At 39.6% G+C, this 10,365-nt stretch overlaps 1 pseudogene; it reads left to right on the top strand.

Moving 5' to 3' along the window:
* Positions 1-9,063: 9,063 nt before the first annotated feature.
* On the top strand, positions 9,064-9,854 carry LOC129062842 (voltage-dependent anion-selective channel protein 3-like; annotated as a pseudogene).
* Positions 9,855-10,365: the final 511 nt, after the last annotated feature.

Here is a 10,365-nt window from a genome sequence, read left to right as displayed (position 1 = left end):
CTGCCACCGGTCCATGGCCTGGAGGTTGGGGCCTCCTGACATAGATTATGAAGATTTCAGTCAGTGCAGCCTGGTTTACCAGATTTTGCAGAGTAAAGCCAAAAAAATAGAAAATATATTTTATAAATATATTTTATATTTATATATTTATATAAAATATAAAAATAAAAAATATATAAAAAGTGTGTCTTGTGTTCTTCATTGCACATATCACAACTTGAGAATATTTTTTCATTGATGATTTTTTTTTTCATTTGGCCTATCTTCCTTCTTAGAATATAAACTCTGAGGATAAAAATATCTTGTTCCACTTTGTATGATTAGCACTAGCAAGTACCTGGTCTATATGGGTGACCAATAAATACCGGATGGAATAGGTCTCTATTCAGGTCTCTATTCTCAAATTATTGGCAACTATTGATTAAATATGCTAAGAAAATTTAGTCTTCCCTAAACTGTGCAGAAATCTAAGTTTACTTTATTTCTGCTTTCCATTTTCCTTTTCTTCAATGCTGAGCAGCTTCTCCACCATAGTTCCCTGGGCATTCACATCCCTATTGCAACTTCTTCACAGCCTGGAACTTTTTCCTTTAGTTAAGCCTGTCCTCCTTGGATGGTACCCCAGATTCCAAGATTGCCCCTCTTTCCTACACTGCCATTAAAACTCCCATTTTTCTCACTGCCAGGTAAAAATATAATCAAACAATTTTCTGTTAAATTCTATGCTGTAATACACCAATTAATGCAATAATTCTACAGGATATTTGTATTTTGAAACACAAAGGTGTTAATCTAAGATAAAGAATGTATCGTGGTGGCATTTCAGGATCCACGTGACAGAACAGTAGGATGTAGGTGTATTTCCATAGACTGGTTGTGAGGTGGTCGGGGCTTTCCTCATTTTCTCAGTGTTATACCTTGATAACCAAGTCAGTCAATAAATTCCTAGCCTTTTCATCATTTGGTCATCCTAGGAAATGAAAAAAAAACCAATAAAGAGAAATAAGAAAGCAGAGGAATTTAAATACAAATGAACAAAAGACCTTGCATTTCTCTCAAGAAAATAATAGTCAAATTGTTTCAGAAAGCAAAGACCTATTTAATTAGCTTGTAAAAATAATTACAAATGATTGCTGCATTGAACAAATTGGGATGAGTGGAGAGTATAAAAAATACAAACCTATGAATCAAAAAAAATGATCCAAAGATGTTCTCCAAAAGAACCCTTTAAATGAATGACCAACTCCTAAAGTATACTAAAGTGAAATCCCACTTGTAAAAATTACATTTAAAGTTAACTTTCTAGCCCTGGCTGGTATGGCTCAGTGGATTGAGCACCAGCCTGCAAATCAAAGGGTCACTTGTTCAATTCCCAGTCAGGGCACATGCCTGGGTTGCAGGCAAGGTCCCCAGTAGGGGGTGCAAGAGAGACAACCACACATTGATGTTTCTCTCTCTCCCTCCTTTCCCCTCTGCCTAACAATAAAATAAATAAAATCTTAAAAAAATAAATTTTCTAGAAACCAAGCTACTGTATAAAATACTGTCTTCTGCCTCCTAGAAAAATTATAAACAAGCTTTACTGCCACTGTCATTTCATCAGCATCAGGATTTTCCTAGCCAATTTCTACTCAGGCGTTTCTTTATTTCCCCTCTTTGTATCATGTTAGAAGATTCTTATTCTCAATAAGATTGCATATTTCCTGGGCATGTGACTGACTGGTCAACATTAAAAGTGGGCATCTTCAGTGATCTATTTTCTCTTAATAAATGCTACAATGTTACTCAGATCATAGTGATCCTGACACAAAATTTAGAAGGCCAGAATCAAGAGGGAAGGGCTAGTGTGCATTTCTTTGGGTTTCTTATGTTAAATACAGGAAGGTCAGATCCTGAGGAGATCCTGTCCATGTCAAAAACAAAGCACTTCATCCACTCAGTTTACTGCCCCAGATCCATCACACCCTGTCCTCTCCCTGGAAGGAAGTCAATTCTCTGTGCTTACAAAAAGAATAAACAAACCATCCACCTAATAGAACTAGTGGACATTTTGTTTTGCTTCCCACCTAACTTCAAGAGAAAGTCTAGGTATAATATTAAATTTGAAATTTGTTTAAATCTTTGGGGATACTCTGGAATAACACATAGAAGTCCTTGAATGATTACCTATGATAGAAGTGGCTCAAAACTGGATTATAAAATCCCCATATCCACCCTACCACATAGCTTAGGCAGCCTGCTGAACCCTCCATCCCTGGATGTGATTCTGGGACTAGATTTTAACATCTTCATATTTATCTTCATTCTCAAATCCTGATTTATTCTCTGAAGTACTCCAGCAATGTGAATGAACATAAGTAGAGCTGGTGCCACACAAATACTCTTACTACACAGAGGTAAGCCAAAGGAAATTAAATGGTAATGCTCCAGGACAATTGTAGATCTGACAAAGCCAGGGCAGGAACCAAGGTCTCTGCACCTAATCTTGTGCTTTTGTTGCAGGCAGTATTGTGCTGCTAGTACCAAACTGGCTGTCTCCTCTTGCTCACTGACACCATATATGGGACCCGAGATCTCGTGGCCAAAAGGTTTTGAAAATATCAGCTATTTTGAACCTACCTGCTGAAGATCTTTCATCTTCTTTTCTACTGCCATAATCTTCCTAAGTTGAAATTTGATCATGTTACTCTTCTGCCTCAAAGAAATTCATTGCCAGAGAATCAAGTTGAAACTTCTAGCCTGTCATACAAAGCCCTGTCTGCCTCTACACTGCTCCCCTTACCCAAAGCATCAGACATATTGAGGTATTTGGTCCCACAAAAAAACTCCCTTCTCTATCACCCTACTTTCTGCTGTGCCTCTGCCAGGAACCCTCCATCCATCTGGGGAACCCTCTTCACATCTCTCAAGCTTCAGTGCTGTGTCACTTCCTCTATGACACCTCTCATAATATGCTTCCTTCCTATTGAGCTTCCCTCTTGGCAAAATGTGTATCATAGTAATACATCCTCCCTTAACTCAAGGGTCACGTGAGAAAAATTACTATAAAAGGTCTCCGAGCCCTGGTTGGTGCGGCCCAGTGGATTAAGCGCTGGCCTGTGAACCAAAGGGTCGCCAGTTTGATTCCCAGTCAGGGCACACACCTGGATTGTGGGTCACATCCCCAGTAAGGGGTATGCAAGAAGCAACCACACATTGACGTTTCTCTTCCTCTCTTTCTCCCTCCCTTTCTCTCTGTCTAAAAATAAATAAATAAAATCTTTTAAAACAAAAGTATCTGAAAAATGCCAAACACTATACAAACTCCAAGTTATGTTATTATTAAAGCTATTATACAATAAGCTTTATTTCCTTAGAAACCTAATTAGAATACTTGTGATGATGATTATAAAATTAACCTCTATAATTTAGAACATTTTTCCACTTTACTCATTGCTTAAATGTGAGCTAAGCTTAAAGTAGTGATGAGAACTGTGGTCACTTCAACCACAAATAGATTAAAATTGGACCCATACAGAAAAGATTAGCATGACCTTTGCCCCATGTGACCTTTGCCCTAGTAGTTAAAAATTGCATTTTATTTGCTTTCTAGAATTCTATTCCTGTTTCATATTTTTTCATTTTATCAATGAAATTGTCTTCCTTAGTACTCTAATTCTCTTTTTATCCAATAAATAAAAGTTTGGTTTCCTTAAATGACTTTTGCTGTAGCACTGAGTCTTTGGTGCTTCTTGGCTACCCAAGCTGGAGACTGATCCACCCACTGTTTCTGGAACACTGATAATAACAGGTAATTTTATCTAAGCTTAACTCTGTATCAGGCACTTTTCTATATGATCTCTGAAGATAATGAAATTTAAACCTCACTACAACTCTCATTTCCTCTCTGAAAAATGGGAATGGAAAAATGGAAACTTAGGAAGGTTAAACCCTGTGCTGCAGATCACAAGGTAAAGGCAGGATTTACCCAGAAATCTGACAACACATACCCACTGTTACCCACTGAATTGTACCACAACTCTGAAGGACAGCGGAACTATTACTGAGCTTCCTCACTCTCCATTAACTCACACTTAGGTCAACAGGTGGTGGAACCGCAAGGCTGTGGAAGCAGACACCAGATCTTCGGAAAAGATATTGTTAGATTAAATGTGGTATCCTGGATTGAATCCTGAAGCAGCAATAAAACATTAGTGGACAACTGATGAAGTCTGACAAATTCCGTAGTTTAGTTAATAGTAATATACCAACGTTAATTTCTTTGTTTGGACAAATGTATCTTAATTATAGAGTTGTTAGCTTTAAGGGAAACTGGGTGAAGTGTATACAGGAATTCTTTGTACTTTACAATTTTTTTGGATGTCTAAATTTAGAGTGATTTTTAGATTTTTCTAAAATGATTGTTGAATTCATGGGCAAAAAGAAAATAACTGTGTTTAGAGGCAAAACTCAGGTTTTGAACTCATTGGTATCAAACACTATCTTTTTAGGGAAAAAAATCAAATGTGGGTTGAGAATGAATTACAAAATGTTATTTTCCCAATAAAATGACTGGAACTTTGTGTGACTATTGAGAAATGCAAAATAATGCTTTTTAAAAAAACATTTTATTTATCTATTTATTTATGTTAGAGAGGGCAAGAGAGGAAGAAAGAGAGCGTGACAGACATCAATGTAAGGGAGAAACATCAATGGCTTGCCTTTTGCACACATCCCAAATATGGTCAAACCCGCAACACAGGCATGTGTCCTGCCCGGGAATCAAACCAGCAACCCTTCTCTTTACAGGATGACACCTACCCAACCGAGCCACACTGGTCGGGGGCAAATAATGTTTTATAGTTAGCCAGTTATATGGTTACCCTATACACAGCTTACCTCTTACCTCTTGCACATTCTTAAAACCTAAGTATCATGACCTCGCATATGTTTTATAAACATCAAAGAGAAAGTAAAACAATGACAATTTATGTAGGTAACTTTGTTATAATTATACTACTATAGATAGAACTCAATAATACTACTTCAAATAGGACCATTTTGCATTACAAGTATTATTTTCCATAACAGCCTGGAAGACAGTGAAACATTGTGCACAGAGCTTCTGGCTCTTTCTTCATTATTTGAAGAACAAATCAAAAAATGACCAGTATTTTAGTCAATGTGATACAGTCACCTGAACATTCTTCCCAGATTTTTAATAGTTGTGTCTTCAATTAGATGCTATTGTTTAAACATTTGTTTTTTTAGGGTTAAAAAAATTCACAACCCAGGATCAAGGTTGCGGCAGAGTAGGTGGAAAGTATACTCACTTCCTCCCAGGACCAAACTGGAAGTACAACTGAAGTATAGAACAATTAACCTAAATAGCCAACTGAAGACTGACTGGAAAGAAGTCTTAAACCAAGGATTTAAGTAGTCACATTGAGAATAGCAGGAAGGACAGAGATGCAAAAAAGGCTGGCATTGCTCCCACAGGCAGCAGCTGAGATTCCCCATGAGGAGCATGAGGCCTCAACCTGACACTGGGCTCCCCAGCCCAGCACACCAGAGCCAGGAGGAGGTGCCCATATCACACCTGGCTGTGAAAAGCAGCCATCTGTCCACCCGGGAGACAGGAGTCTGCTAGAGACCTAGGTGCCCTCTTAAAGGGCCAGCACACAAAATGTTTGCAGCCACCCACCCCGAGCCCCAGCAGAGGGAAGGTGAAGCAGACTAGAGTGGTGTGAGGAGAGACTGGGGCTTGTGGCCCAGGGGAGAGAGCTGAAGGAACAGCTGCCAGGATCCTGTTCTAAGTCCCTCTCTAACACCACAGATGTCATCTTTCTTCGATGGGGCACTCCCCTCCTTACAGCAGTAGCCTGGGGAAGGCAATCATCCCAGCCTCTGGACTACCTTTGCCCTACTCTGTGGAGCTCACACTCAGCTGAGGATTTAGCTGCTTGGGCCAGGGTATCCAGGGTGTACACTCTGGTCTGGAGGTCTAGGCAGACTCAAGGGGTATCAATGACTGAGTTGTGTGCCCTTGGGGTGGGTACCATTACCCCACTTTCCCATGGACCTGAGAGAGAGCACCTCCCTGACACAGGAGATCTGCTAGTTCCACCCTCAGGTCACCCAGAAGCCCCAATCTCCGACATATGGTGGCCTGCCCTTCTGAGCTCAGACTCCCAGGAGAATCTAACTAAATTGTGTGGCTCTTTTTTCCCTCACATGCCTAGCTAGTGAAGAGTATTCTCTTCAAATGGCCAAATCTTGGTCTCTTTGGACATAATAAACTCTGCTGGCCTCACCTTGACAACTCCCTAAGACCCTGCCCCCCACCACAAAGGTCTATGCACACCCAGCAGGGGACAGCTAGATTTGGTATAACCTGGGACTTCTGCTGATTGGCCTCAGATCCAGCACGGTCACCAAGTTTGAACCTTATCAATTTAGCAAACAACAGTCGCTCCTACCTGGTGACTCACTGAGAATCTAACTCATACAACTCAAGTACTACCAAAGGCTCTTTCAGTAACTGAAGCTAACAGGCAGCAGCAGGCACAGGCAAGTGAAGGCAGGTCTCAAGGTGCCTTGAGTCTTTTGCTGACTATTTCTCAAGATTGGTGCTGGTGAAGGCTGGCCTTGGTGCACAGCTTGGTTCTTCCCATGCACATCAAGGACCAGGAGAGGCAGCCACAAATTGTGCATCAATTTGTACCGTCAAATAGGTTGCCCACTCATAAGCAGTGTCTGATATTTACCTACACCAGAGTCCCTCCCAAGCGGCTGCAGAACAGACGCACCTGCTGGCCAGCTTCAGACATCAGAGCAACATTGAATTACCTTAACAAGTGGATATCAAGGGAGATCTTGGCAGTCACCAGACCCTTCTAAGGTGAAATCAACTTCGTATGGTCAGTCCCTGCACAGTAGTTCATACACTCTGGTTAGGGTTGATCTCCACAGTCAGCCAGCCTAAGGGTCCTCCCAAAACAATGTGCCAGTAACAATCAAGACTCAATTATTGGGTATGCCAAGAAGTCCATTTGCTTTTTGATATATGATGGTTCTAGTAGTGCTTAGTTGTCTTTAACTTCATCTGAAACAATTTTGTTAGGTTGTATTATGACAGCTGTCATATCAGTGTGCATTAAAAGAAAAACTCATCAAAATCAGTGAATTTTTATGCAGCCATATTAATACTGAAGATGGAAGAACAAATGCAACATTTGTGGTGTATTATGCTTTATTTCAAGAAAGGTAAAATTGCAACTGAAATACAAAAAAAGATTTGCAGTGTATGGAGAAAAAGGTGCTGTAACTAATCAAATGCATCAAAAGTGGTTTGTGAAGTTTCTTGGTACTATTGACATTTTAGTCAAATAATTCTTTGCTGTCTTACGCATTGGAAGATGTTTAGCAGCACCCCTGGCCTCTACCCACTAGAAGCCAATAGTGGGAGATGCCAGCATACTCAAAATATACAAATAAATAAAGTTATTGGTGAAAATGAAAAATGTGTCTTTTGTTTTATGGAAAAAAACTAAATGGACTTTTTGGCCAACCTAATTCAAGAGGAAAGCACACATAACCCACACAAGGGGCATTGCTGGAACAACCAGCTCAGGTGATCAAGAAGACTGCACCACTGGGTCCCACAGAACACCTACTATGTAAGGCCACCCTACCAAGACTGCGAGACATAGGAGATCTATCTAATACAAAGAAACAAACATAAAGAGGCAGCCAAAATGGGGAGACAAAGAAACATGTCCCAAATGAAAGAAAAGGAGAAATTTCCAGGAAAAACAAAAGAGATAAATGAAATGTTGGCAAGCAATTTACCAGGTATGCAGTTCAAAATAATGGTTATAAGGATGCTCAACAGCATGAAAAAGACACAGAAACCATAAAAAAAAAAGTCAGAAATGAAGACTACAACCCTGGCCAGGTTCCTCAGATGGTTGGAGTGTAATCCTATACACCAAAAGGTTGCTGGTTTAATTGCCAGTCAGGGCGCATACCTAGGTTGCAGGTTGGATCCCAGGTCAGGACACACAGAGGAGGCAACTGATTGATGCTCCTCTCTCACATCAATGTGTTTCTCTCTCAATCTCTCTTTCTCTCTCCCTCACCCTCCCTTTCATTCTTTTTAAAATCAGTGAACATATATATATCCTCGGGTGAGAATTAATTAATTAATTCATTAGAAATTAATGAATTAATTATTAGAAATTAATTAAAATAGAAATGAAGACTACAGTAGAAGGAATAAACAGTAGATTAGATGAAGTAGAAATCAAATGAGTGATTTAGAAGACAAGGTAGGAGAAAACACCCAATCAGAGCAGCAAAAAGAATTTTAAAAAATGAGGATAGTTTAAGGGATCATTGGTATAAAATGAAGTGTAACAACATCTGCATCACAGGAGTAACAGAGGGAGAAGAAAGAAAGCAAGGGATTGAAAACCTGTTTGAAGAAATAATGGCTAGTGAAGGAAAAAGACACACAAGTCCAGGAAGCACAGAAAGTCCCAAACAAGATGAACCTAAAGAGGCTCACACAAAGACACATCATAATTAAAATGGCAAAGGTTAAAGACAAAAAGGGAATTTTTTCTTTCTTTTAAATCTTCACTTGAGGATATATTTCCGATTTTAGGAGAGCGACGGAGAAACATCAATGTGAGAGAGAAACATCAATTGGTTGCCTCCTGACCAGAGATTGAACATGTGGCATAGGTTTGTCCCCTGACCAGGAATCGAACACACAACTTTTTGGTGCATGGCATGATGCTCCAACCAACTAAGCCACCCAGCCAGAGCCAAAGAGGGAATTTTAAAATCCACAAGAGAAAAAACAGTTCGTTGCCTAAAATGGAGCTCCCATAAGACTTTCAGCTTCTTTCTCAATAGAAACATTTCAGGCCAGAAGGGATTGGCATGAAATACTCAAAGCGATAAAGAGCAAGGATCTACATGACCTTTAACTTTGCCCTAGTGGAATGGAGACCTCCTCTCTGGGTGGAGATACGTGTAACACACCAACTCACTGTGTCCTCGAAAAGGTTCCCAGGGATGTCTTCAACAAAGGATATAGGTTTGACATGGTCATAATAGATCTGAGAACCAACTCATGCAGTGGAGTGGAATTTTCTATTTCTGGTCATACTTATACTGATACAGGGAAAGCATCAGGCAACTCACAGACCAAATATAAGGTCTGTAACTGTGTACTTAACTTTACCAAAAAATTGAACACAGAGAATCCTCTTGGAACAGAAATCTCTTTGGAGAAAAAATTGGCTGAAGGTTGAAACTGACTTGATAACATATTTCTACTGAACACAAGAAAGAAGAGTGGGAAATTGAAGGTCTCCTATAAAAAAAATTGTTTCAGTCTTGGCAAAATAGTTGATATAAATTTCTCTGGCCCAATCATCTAAGATGGGCTGTGATAGCCCTTGAAGATTGGCTTGCTGGCTATCAGGTGAGTTTTGACACAGTCAAATCCAAACTGTCACAGAATAACCCCGGGTTACAAGGCAGCAGAATTCCAGCTGCACACTCATATTAACAATGGCACTGAATCTGGAGGGTTTATCTACCATAGGATTAATGAGAAGACTGAAACATCAATAAACCTTGCTTGGACAGCTGGCAGTAACAATGCCCATTTTGGTACCACTGCTAAATACAAGTGGGATTGTAGAATTTCTCTCTCTTCTGAAGTAAATAATGCCAGCCTGATTGGACTGGGCTATATTCAGACTCTTCAACTAGGAATCACACTGACCCTATCAGCTTTAATTGATGGAAAGAATTTCAAAGCAGGATGTCACAAGGTTGGGCTGGGATATGAACTATAATAGTGCAGTTTTGAATAAAGCATCAGAGTTCTCCCTGGAGGAGAAGAGAAATGAACCCATTATTCTTTGGCCTTAAAATTCTTCCTTGAAATTTCAAAGTGTGAACTTATTATTCTTTAAAAAAATTGTAACTCCCCGGCACACTGAAGTCTAGAAATCATGACTCCATCCTAAGGGAGTTGCAGAAAGGCCACATTTCAGTTCAGTTTCACAGTATTATTTTAAATAAAGGAATTAGCCCGATCCTCCAATTTGTATATAACATCACATTCTGCTTGTCCCACACCACTTTTTCCACAACGTTTTAATATATTGGTCCCTGTGCTGTACTGGAATATTTGGTTTTGCATCAAAGTAAAATAAAATAAACCCATCTCATTTTAAAATGAATAAAAGAAAGGACCTAAAACCAAGACTACTTCATCCAGCAGGGCTATCATTTAAAATTGAAGGAGAAATAAAGAGCTTCTCAGGCAAGACAAATCAAAGAAATTCATTATCACCAAGCATC

Source organism: Pteronotus mesoamericanus, unplaced genomic scaffold, assembly GCF_021234165.1.
Source record: "Pteronotus mesoamericanus isolate MK-2021 breed Mesoamerican mustached bat unplaced genomic scaffold, CSHL_Meso_final scaffold_85, whole genome shotgun sequence".
In the NCBI taxonomy this organism is placed as follows: domain Eukaryota; kingdom Metazoa; phylum Chordata; class Mammalia; order Chiroptera; family Mormoopidae; genus Pteronotus; species Pteronotus mesoamericanus.
This window is presented reverse-complemented; position numbering and strand designations above follow the sequence as displayed.